The sequence below is a fragment of the Psammomys obesus genome, unplaced genomic scaffold (assembly GCF_907164565.1).
Source record: "Psammomys obesus unplaced genomic scaffold, mPsaObe1.curated_primary_1811, whole genome shotgun sequence".
In the NCBI taxonomy this organism is placed as follows: Eukaryota; Metazoa; Chordata; class Mammalia; order Rodentia; family Muridae; genus Psammomys; species Psammomys obesus.
Window position 1 is genome coordinate 3,837,400 of NW_026585797.1, and position 12,413 is coordinate 3,849,812.

Consider the following 12,413-nt stretch of genomic DNA (forward strand, 5'->3'; position numbering starts at 1 on the left):
TGCTGTATAAGTAGCTTAGAGTCCTCCATCATGATCCTTAGACTGCAGAAGAGAGATTTAGCCTGGCAGGGACTTTTGACAATCTGCTGCCATCAAGACTGCACACATAATACTTCTAATCTTATCAAAAATTATGTTGTCTCTAGTGACTAAATATTTAAATATTTGAGCCAATAGAGACCATTCTTCTTTAAACAACCACATACTATATCACAGATTTGGATAAAATAATAGTTGGTGAACTTGAATACAAAACTCTGCAATCATTCATGCTGCTGTGGTTCATCTGAGCAAATAGATATTTTCATTTCCAAATTGCGTTCTCTAAAGATGAGTAGACCTGTCCAAGCAGAAAAAATAAACTGTCTCAGAGCCTTGAACTCATTGTTACAGGAGACAACTTCCTGAACAGAGCTGCAATAGCTCAGGATCTAAGATCAACAATTAATAAGTGTGACATTATGAAACTGAAAGACTTCTATAAGGCAGAGGACACTACAATAGAACAAAATAGCAACCTAAAGATAGGGAAAAAATTTTCACAAACTCTATAGTACACAAATGGCTAATACCTAAAATATGTAAAGAACTCAAGAAATTAAACATCAACAAACCAAATAGAGTAAAAAAAAAAGTTGTACAGAGTTAAACAGAGATTTCTCAAGAGAGGAATCTGTAACATCTGAGTAGCACTTGAAGAATGCTCAGAGTCCTTAGCCATCAAGGAAATTCAAATCAAAACAACTCTGAGATGAACTACTCTTACATGAATCAGAATGAATAAGAGCAAAACCACAAGTGACAGCACATGCTGGCATGGATGCAGAGAAAAGGGAACACTCCTTCATTGTTCTGGGAGAGCAACCTTGAACAACTGCTTGGGAATTCAGTTTGATGCAATCTCAGAATATTGGATATAGATCTACTTCAAGACTTAGTTATATAACTCCTGGACATATACTAGAAAGATGCTCTCCCATACGAGGACACTTGCTCAACTATGCTCATAACAGCTTTATATATAATAGCTAGAATCTAGAAACAACCTAAATGCCCCTCAATGGAAGAATGGGCAAAGACATTGTGGTAATTTGCATAATGGAATACTATTCAGCTAGTAAAAACAAGAAAATTGTGAAATTTGTAGGCAAATTAATGGAACTAGAAAAGTTCATACCAAGTGAGGTAAACTAGTCCCAGAAAGACACACATGATATTTACTCATTTATAAGCAGATTTTAGCCATATAGTACAAGACAGTCATTACAACTCACAGACCCAAAGAAGATAAGTAGCAAGGAGGACCCAAGGGAGGATGCTGAACTCCTACTTAGAATTAGAAATAGAATAGACAGCAGAAAGGGTTGAAGAGAAAGAACAGAATAATAGAGGGAACATGGAGAGAATTAGGGTCACTAGCAGACATGGGAGAGCAGGAGCAGGGAAACACAGGACTTGCAGAGAGAAGGAAAATTTTGGGTGGGGACTTCTCTGTGACAAGAAGGAGACCTACAACATGGTAGGCTCCCAGCAGTATATGAGAGTGGCTTTAGCTGAGACTCCTAGTAACAGGTTCATGGAGCCTGAAGATGTTACCCTATAACCAGACAAGTGCCCTAGAGGAGGGAAGGGAACACCAACCCACCCACAAAAACTTCTACTCCAAATTTACCATGCCTACAAGATGTGCAGGTACAAAAATAGAGCAAAAAGTGGCTCATCCTGAGATTTCCTCCATAGAAGACAGCCAGCCCCTGACATTATTAATGGTGCTCTGTTATGCTTAGTAGACAGAAACCTAGCATAGCTGTCTTCTGATTTGCTCAACCCAGAGGCTGATGGGTAAAGATGCAGAGACCCACAACCAACCATTGGGTGGAGCACAGGGTGCCTTGTGGAAGAGTAGGGAGAGAATAGAAGGACCTAGAGGTGACAGGATGTGAACAGGAAGACCAAGAGAGCCAACGTACCAGGGCCCAGGGGCAGGACTGTGGAATCTGAAGCACCAACCAAGGACCATGCGTGGACGGGACCTAAGCCCTCTACACAGCCGTAGCCAATGGGAAGCTCAGTCTTCATATAAATCCCCCAATGAGTGGAATGAGGGCTGACTCCGATATACACTCTGGTGGATGATTCTTTATTTTGATCACTTTCTTCTGGTAGGGCTACCTCTCCAGTTCACAGGGGAAAAGGATATGCCCAGACCTGATGCAGTTTGATACCTGGGGTTGGGGAGTGGAGAGCTCCACTTCTTTGAGAAGTAGGGGAAGGGGAAAGGAGAAACAGGGAGAGAGGGCGGGACTAGGAGAAAAGAGGGAGGAGGCTATGACCAGGACGTAAAATGAATAAGTAGAAATAACAATAATAATAATAACAAAATAGACTATCTCTATTATCCTCCCAAAGGTACATTTTTATATTATTTCATCAGAACTACAAAGACTGGAGCTAAAAGGCCAACCATAAAACTGAATGCCATTTACATAGATTCTGTAGTGAAGTCTTCTGCTTCCTCTGTTTCTTCATTGAACAGAATTCATTCCTGCCACAGTGCTTTGATTATTACAAAGTATTAATACGTGTAGCATTTTTACCATGATGCTTTCCTGTATTCCAAACTAAAACAATATTAAAAGATAAATGTAGTTACTTAGAAGAGTGTAATCTCAAGATAAAGTTCAACAAAAATGAAAAGTGACATGAAACGTAATCAGTGTCATTTTCTGAGCTGTTGTTCTAATTGCTAATGAAAATGACCAGCCAGAATTTGTGAGTATCATGAATCTCACATGAATCATGAGTCATCAAAGTAAGCCTGTTAGACGCAACTAAGCAGAGCTTGTTCCTTTAACAGCAAAATTGCTGGTTCCCGGAAAATCAAAGCATCATTAATTAGTGGTCAGGAAAGAAGACAGAAAATAAAAACTGAGCAACCAGTAATTAATAATAAATGAGTCAGTTACCTTTGTTTCAAAAATGTCTAAGGCTTGTTTAACATCAAGCATTCTTGTGATGGGAGATGAATTCCATTTTTATGCCAGTTTTGCCTTTTCTCTAGGTATGGACGCTTCAGAAAATATTAAGTTCTTTTCAGTAAAAGTTAACTTGAAACAAATAAAATACTAAAATCCTGAATATCTGCCCAAAAAGTTATATGATGAGAGGCACAAGAAAGACTTCATGCAAACACAGCTGAGGCATGGGAGCTAGTTCAGTTAGATTGCATTCTCAGTGGCACAGCCAAAGGAACATCCTCAAATTATTGCTGAGTTTCAGAAGCAATTATGATTTGTGTGTATTCTTTAAGAAATACATGGTCATAGAAGGAAAGGTTGCAACTGGCAAATATTATCAATTAATATAAATTTATAAATGCAGTATACAATAAAATACTGAATGAAAATGATTGATTTTATACAGAAACAGTACCTAGAATATATTTGAGCTCAATTCTTAAATAAATAAAGAAGACATCCACAATGGGCTTATTACATTGTTAATCATAGGAACATGATTAATAAATTTATTTTTAAGTGCTTTTATACTTTCACTGTTTTATTTTTTATTTGAAAACTGGGAAAAGAATGAAATTTTTTTTTTCCTCAGGAAAATCACAGCTACATATTAAAATTGGATTTTAATCCTGTACAAATATTCCTTTCTTTTGATGAAAAATGTTTCCTGATTGTAATATATTAGTATATTTATGTGATTATATACATACATATATATATATATATAAATGCATGTATAAATACCTATATATCAGTATGTACATGTATACTCATATTACACACATACTTTTTAATCAAATTTTTATTTTTTACACTAGTTACTTTTTATTTACTTTGTATCCCAGCTGTAACCCCCTCCCTTAATCCTTCCCAATCCCACCCTTCCTCCCTCATCTCCAACCATGCCACTTTCCAAGTCCGCTGATAAGGGTGGTCCTCCTTTCCTTCATTCTGACCCCAGCTTGTCAGGTCTCAGCAGGACAGGCTGCAGTGTCCTCCTCTGTGTCCTGGGAAGGATGCTCCTCCCTCAGAGGGGTTGATCAAAGAGCCAGCCACTGAGTTCATGTCAGAAACAGTCCCTGTTACTTTTACTAGGGAACCCACTTGGACACTGAGCTGCCATGGGCTACATCTGAGCAGGAGTTCTAGGTTATATCCATGAATGGACTTTTCAAATGTGGAGGAATTTGTTTCAATGTTCTCAGAATTGGAGAATTAATCACTATGAATAAAATATCCTTAAATATTATAATTACAGCATTCAGAAAATAACATGAATAACATTAAGATTTTTCTCTCCATTATTAATAGACAATCAATCAATCTGAGTAAATTTTGGCCTTTTCTAATACGTTTTTATGGTGATTTGTGTGTTCATTAACAGCAGTTCAACCAAGGCAACCTCTACCCGTGAACATTAAACATTTGATCAATATAAGAGTTTTGCTGTAGAAACAGTGTTAAAAGTTTATTCATTCAGTGCACTCTTTAGAGATGATTAACTGTCTTTATTATATTAAAGCAAACTCAAAGCCATCTGCCAAAGGCGATTGTGTCCAAGCACTGAAACCATTTCATGTGAAAACTCATTTTCAGGCTCCTAATTATTTTTCATTACAGTGGCAGTGTAGAATAGATTGGAATTGGACAGTAATTGCCAGGTCTGAGCAGTGTGGACCATTGCAATGTATCAATTTAGATGAAGTGTGACAAGGATACATCTAGCTACTATATAACTTCCATTAGCCAACTTCCCTGTCCCTGATCATGTAACACTTCATAGAATGTGGTCAGCACAAGGTCATAATAATGGTTTTCTGAGTGACTTCAAGTATTTTGTACAAGTGCAAGCTGTTAAGTCCCTATGTTAGCATTGTTCTAATAATGTCTAGTATTGTAACTGTCAAAGTATCTATTCTTCAAGAGGAACAAGTAAACTTAAAAGTGTGATTTCAAATTTTAAATTTAGCTTCTTATAGAGATAGTACTGTAGAAGAAATATTATGCCGGAAATTAAGATAATGATTTCATATTATATCACTCTAGGTGATAATTTCTTATAACTACTCAATAAATCTTGTGCACTAGTTATTAAATTTGTATCCATAAAGGAAATAATCTCAAATTATGTCTACTTGTACAAACAAATGATCATTTTGTAGGCAATGTACTGATAGAATTAAACATGTGTATATACAGATAAACCCCTTGCATGAAGTTTTTGAAACAGTGATGCAGAATGAAATACATGATTTATTAACAATCAGGTAATCTTCATTCAATCAACATTTTACAATATCCAGATATATTTATGTTTATTACAATAGAGTGAGTGCTATAGGCATTTACTGGGTCTATTTCAAATATGCAGCTAAGAATGTCTCATTTCACAGGATAGCTTTCAGTTATACAAATGCTGTTTTCTGATCCAACATTTCAAGATGTCAAGCACATGTAGGAATCTAATTCTGTATGGTTCTGTATTTATGATATGAACAGGTGAAATAATTTGCTTCCAGGCTAGTACTGGGTTTCTTCATGTAAACAATTACATAAGAAATTCTCAAATATTTATGACATTTAATATATACATATATGTATAGGTAGATAGATATAAGTAGTGCACATAAATGTTGAGTTCTTGCATAGTCATGAATATAGCCCTCAATATATATTTCTTTACATGTTTGGTGCTTTATAATATTATTTTAAATTTAAAATAATTGGCAGTTGTTCTCTACTTCTAAAAATGTTCAGTGTCATTGTAATTATTTCAGAGTCTTTGTTAATATGGCCTGCCCTACAATACTTCAATATTTTCTAAATTATATGACATCTAGACAACATTCTTCAACATTCTTTTTTTGTGACTTAAAACCTGCTAACATTTGATAAATGTCTGCTCAAATGTATGAGTAAATTTTTTTGATTAAGCTAAATATATGTTTAAGTTTATATACTTGCTACTGAGTTTATGTGACTTGAGAAAAATTAACCATTTGGGTGACTAATTTGAAAGAACCACATTTGATGAACAGGATAATCCAAGCCACAGAGCCATAAATCCCCACTTTAATTTAGTAGTTTCAACTCTCAGCTCGACCTTGTCCTCTTTCTAGGCAGCCTATTATGAGTTTAATCATAGGTTATAAATATATGTCACAACTGGGCTGAATAACACATGGCTCTATCTATGCATAGAAGAAAAGAACGTGACCCTGTGACCATGGTGGAATACTGCTGTTCAGAAATATACTGAACACTATCTGACTCTGTTTAATTCAGCTTCTTCCATAGAAAACCAGTAATATCACTGACTACATGTGACTATTCTTTCAATGATTAATATACAGCTTGAGATTTCATTTTGCACACATATCAAGAACCTATTTTTGGTTTAAAAAAAATACAGTTGGTTTTTTACCTAGCAGACTTAATCAAGATAGCAGCAATGCTGATAAAATAAAATAATGAATAAATAGTGAGCAAAGGAAGAGCAACTATTTAAAAAATACAGGGTTGATATTAATATATTTAACTAGCACTAACCTTTTTACATATAAAGACACACCATAAATAGAAAAAAAAATGTGGGAACTTGGTTACTACTGAAATGTGTGCATAGGAAACAGGCACCAGATTGATATCTTATTAGAAAACAGGGAATCAAAAGTCTTGAGTAAATAAATTACTACTTCATATGCTATTTATCTTATGTACATAATTAATATAATTAGGGAAACTATAGGGGTATAAATTGATTGATAAAGCAGTGAAAGTCAAGCAGGATACATATATATGTATGTATGAACATATATAATAATTAATCACGATGGTACAGTGCAAATACTAATATATTTTAAATGCCTAGTGATTTCTATCAATGAACCATCATCTTAATAATGATGGCAGCTCAGTGTCCAAGAGAGTTCCCCAATAATAGGAACAGGGACTGTCTCTGACATGAACTCACAGGCAGGCTCTTTGATCACCTCCTCCTAAGGGGGAAGCAGCTTTACCAATCCACAGAGGAAGACAAAGAAGTCAGTCCTGATGAGACCTGATAGACTAGGGTCAGATGGAAGGGGAGGAGGACCTACCCTATCATTGGAATGGGGGGGGGCATAGGAGAATAGGAGGGAGGGAAGGTGGGATTGGGAAGGGGTGGGGAAGGGAGCTACAGCTGGGATACAAAGTGAATAAATTGTAATTAATAAAAAAAGAAAGAATGGCATAATAAATTTTGAGGATATGATAAAAAAGCAAATAAGAGAAAACTTAAAGTATTTGAGTATATCAAATACATGTATATTTTTTTTCAGGGTAACTGAAATTATTTTTCTATTATTTTTTCATACAATATATTCTGATACATTTTCCTTACCCCAGCTCCTCTCATATCCTCTGAACCTCTCTCTCAAAAGAAATAAAAACCAAAAGAAACAAACAAAAAGAAAAAAAAAAAAACATCCAAAACAAAGCAGAAACTTATAAACACCAAACCAAAACCAATAAACCATGAAGTTTGTTTTGTGTTGGACAACTACTCCTGGGTATGAGGCTTGTCCTTCAGTGTGATTGACATACCCAGCGACACTCATTGAAATGCACTAATTTTCCCTTTCACACCATATTCTGGTTGCGAATAGCTTTTTGGTTAGGGGTGGGACTTTACACCATTGCCCCTCCTCTATTCTAGGATTTTGTTTGGCTTGAACTTGTAAAAGTCTTGTGTGTATGCTGCTACACTTGTCTTGGGTTCATGTTTGAATAACTCTTGTTATGTTTGGAAACATTGTTTCCTTGAATTCTTTCACCAGGTCTGTGTCTTTTCTGTCTCATCTTCGGCACAGATCTCTGAGTATTAAGGACAGGCATTTGATGAAGACATCTCATCAGGGCTCAGTGCTCCAAAGTTTCTCATTCTCTGTTCATTGTTCATTGGGGATTTCTTTGACAATTTCCATCTACTGGAAGAAGCTTTCTGAAGAGAGTTGAGTGAAGTACTGAATTTGGGGGATAGCAATATGTCATTTGGTGTCATTTTACTTCTCTGTTTCTTTAGCAGAATAATAGTAGGTTTCTGTTGTAACCCTAATTGACCTGTTTAAACTTTATAGCTCCTTAGTTAAAACCTACTCTAGTTCTTTTTTTTTTTACTTTTTTTTTTAAATTTTATTTTTCTCATTAGTTACATTTTGTTAATTCTGTATCCCAGCTGTATCCTTCATTCCCTCCCCAATCCCACCCTCCCTCCCTCATCTCCTCCCTGCCCCTTTCCAAGTCCACTGATAGGGGAGGACCTCCTCCCCTTTCATATGACTCCATTTGTCAGGTATTTTCAGGACTGGCTGCAAAGTCCTCCTCTGTGGTCTAACAGTACTGCTCCTCCCTTGGGAGGTGGGGAGGTCAAAGAGCCAGTCATGGAGATCCTGTTAGAAATAGTCCTTGTTCCCCTTACTATGGGAAACCAATTGATTACTGAGCTATCACGGGTCACATCCGAGCAGAGATTCTAGGTTTTATCTTCTCATGGTCTTTGGTTGAGTGTCTATCTCAGAAAAGACCCTGTGCCAGATATGTTTGGTCCTTGTGGAGCTCCTATCCTTTCCACATCAAACTCCCCTTCTTTCATATGATTCCCTGCACTCTGCCGAAGGTTTGGTTATGAGTCTTGGTATCTGCTTTGGAACACTGCTAGGTAGAGTCTTTCAGATGCTTTCTGCGGTAGACTCCTGTCATATGTTCAATGCATATCCCATTTGTCTTTCTAAATGAGGATTGATCATCATACCCCGTGTCCGCTTTCTTGATTATCTTCTTTAGGTGTACAGATTTCATTATGTTTATCATATCTTTTAGGTCTATATAAGCGAATATATTCCATGTTTGTCTTTTTCCTTCTGGGATACTTCACTCAGAATGATCTTTTCTAGATCCCACCATTTGCCTGCAAATTTCATGATTTCCTCTTTTTTGATTGCTGCTACTCTAGTTCTTCACATAACTATAGCTCCAGTGTTAACACCTGCTTTTGTCTTTAACATAACAGAAGCCATTTTGTTAATTTAGTTATTATTACTTATTATAATTTATTCACTTTTTATCCCAGCTGTAGCCTCCTCTCATCTCCTTCCAGTCCCACCCACTCTCCCTCTTCTATCCCCATTTCCCACCAGTAGTCCACAGATATGGGAGGACCTCCTCACTTCCTCTCTGACCCTAGCCTATCAGGTCTCATAAGGGCTGACATCATCCTGAGTAAGCATCCCAGAAGCAGAAAGACAAATATGGTATATTCACTTATAAATGGATATTAGTCATAATATAGGATAAACGTACTAAAACCTATAATCCTAAAGAAGCTAAACAACAATGAAGACCCTACAGAAGAGGCTGAAACCTCACTCAGAAGGGAAACAGGATAGACATCAGAAGTAGGAGAAGACAAGGAATAGGACAGAAGCCACCACAGAGGGCCTCTGATAGACTCTACCCAGCAGCAGCTTATACAGTATTCTGAGACTCATAGCCAAACTTTGGGCAGAGTGCAGAGTACCTTATGGAAGAAGGGGGAGATAGAAAGATCGCAAAGGGTCAGGTGCTCCACAGGGAGAGCAAGAGAGCCATTTTTATGTCTCCATTTTGGTCATAAAGTGAAATTAAATTCAGGTTCTTAGGCTCTGTTTGTCGATCAGTCTGACTCTGTTGTTTGAGTGGTCAGTGTGTGGCTATTCCTGAACCCATGACAGTTTCCTCATAAAAATTCAGTGCAATCCCCATCAAAATTCCAATATAAATTTCCAAAGAAACTGAAAAAAAAAAACCCTTCAGATTCATATGGAAACCAAAAACAAACAAACAAACAAACAAAAACATCAGAACAGCTAAAAATATTTTGATTACCAGAACTGTAAGGGGTATCACCAGGCAATATTTCAACTTGCATCACATAGATATAGTAATAAAAACAGCATAGTTTGTGCATAAATATAGACACAGTGATCGACAGAATTGAAAGGAAGACCCAGTCATCAGTCACAAACACCCACAGAGAGCTCCTTTTTGAAAAAGAAGCCAAAAGTACTCACTGGAGAAAAGGAAGAATTTTTATCAAATGGTTATGGTCAAATTGGGTGGCTACATGTAAAACAATAATAATAAATCCAGGTCTTTCATGTGGCACAAAACTCAAGCCAAATGGAAAATATCTCAACATATGACCAGATACCTTAAATCTAATGAAAATGAAGGTGTAGAATAGACTTAAACTCATTGACTTAGGAAAGGGCTTTCTGAGTAAGACAATAATAACAAATACTACCATTCACGATGAATAAATGGGACCTCATGAGATAAAATGTTTCTTTATGACAAAGGACACTATCATTTGAGAAAAATCTCGGACTGCAGAATGAGAGAAATAAAAAAAAAATTCACGTACTATTCATCTAATAGATGCTTAGTATCTAAATACATATAAACAACAACAATAGCCTAGAATATCAGGAAAACAAATAAGCCAATTAAAAAATTTGATACAGAGTTATATTCTGAGAAGATATAGCACAATCCCCAGGAAACACTGAAAGAAAGGTTCATCATCCTTAGCCATCAGGGAAATGCAAATTAAAAATACTTTGAGAATTTTTCTTTCAAGTTCTGTAAAGAATTGTCATGTTATTTTGATGGGAATTGCGTTGAATTTGTAGATTGCTTTTGGCAGGATGGCCATTTTCACTATGTTAATCCTACAGATTCATGAGCATGGGAGATCTTTCCATCTTCTGATATCTTCTTCAGTTTCTTTCTTCAGAGACTTGAAGTCTTCAAAGACTTTTAGAACAGGTCTTTCACTTGCTTGATTAGAGTCACACCAAAATGCTTTATGTTATTAGTGGCTATTGTGAAGGGTGTTGTTTCCCTAATTTCTTTCTTGGCCCTTTTGTCTTTGGTATACAGAAAGGCTTCTGATTATTTTTTTTTGAGTTAATTTTATATCCTGCCACTTTGCTGAAGGTGTTTATCAGTTGCAAGAGTTTTCTGGATGAACTTTTGGGGTCGCTCATGTAGACTATCATATCATCTGCAAATAGTGATACTTAATTCATCTTACAAAAGTCCAAATAGAATAGTAAAACAAACAAACAACAAAAAAAGATAGTGTATGCTGGTGAGGACTGGGGGAAAGGGGACACTTGTTTACTGTTGGTGGGAGTGAAAATCAGCCTGGTGTTTCCTCAGGATGGTGTATGGTTGTTTGAAAGTATGTTCACTTGAATCGAATCAAAATAGTTAACCTTTTGAATCAAAACTGTTTATTTTTATGGTGAGCAAAAGGACATGGGATGAGAGGAGAGTAATAAAGCATAATGTTTTTTCCCTACTAACAATCACTTTTCATTTAATGTTTTATTTTGAAATTCTTTTGTATTATACTGAATAATATGAAATAAAAAATGATTATGAAAGAATATCGTTTGCAAATGCGACCTCAATGTCCTGACTCATGTATAAGGGTTCTTTTTGAGATGTACTTGACCCCTTTACATAGAAGGCTCAGGCAACATGTTCATTCTGATAGGTGGTGATTTTTCTTTTTCTTTTTCCCTTAGCTGATCAGCATTGTTCTTCACCTGCAGAAACAAACAGTACTATTGAAAAACATGGGTAAACGACTCAGTTTCCTGTTTCCCCATTTAACCAAGCTCCAAAACTTCTTGGCTTGATAGGAATGTTTGTTACTTATCCTCGATGTAAGATTAGCAGCTTTCTGAATCTGCAGCCTTACGTGCTAAGATAGAGCTGCCATTGACCAGCGCATTAAAACAAAGCACAATGTGCCCCTAACCACGCAACTTTGACAGCAAAGTTATGCAACACTTCAACACCTTTAGAGAGAAGTATTTCCTTTTAGGGTAGAACTTCTGAAAATGTGACTGGAAATTGTTGAAGAAAACAACAACAAAAGTCCCAACATATTATTACACAAGAAACATACTCAAATTCTCCTAGTTTTGAAAAACTGAGCAAACATTTGTAATTTCTGATACTGTTTTCTTGGAACTAGACCACTGAGAGCATGGCACACCTTTGCTATGCCTTTAACACTTCAGGCTTAAAGAGAGTCCAATGACATTGCCTCCTATACTTCTTCAGGCTCATTTGGTGAACTTGAATAGGACAAACTAAGAATTATTTCACCAGTGTCACACTTCGCTAATGCCACAAAAGAGTATTTTGTACAGAAGATTTAGGAAAAATTTTAATGAATATTATCATTAGTAGCATTATTAGTATAAAATACTTAAATAAGATATAAGTATTGTTTGAAGTATATTTGTACCCAAACGCAGTGAAAGGAATATGGGTGAATACATAACATTGCCCAGGTTC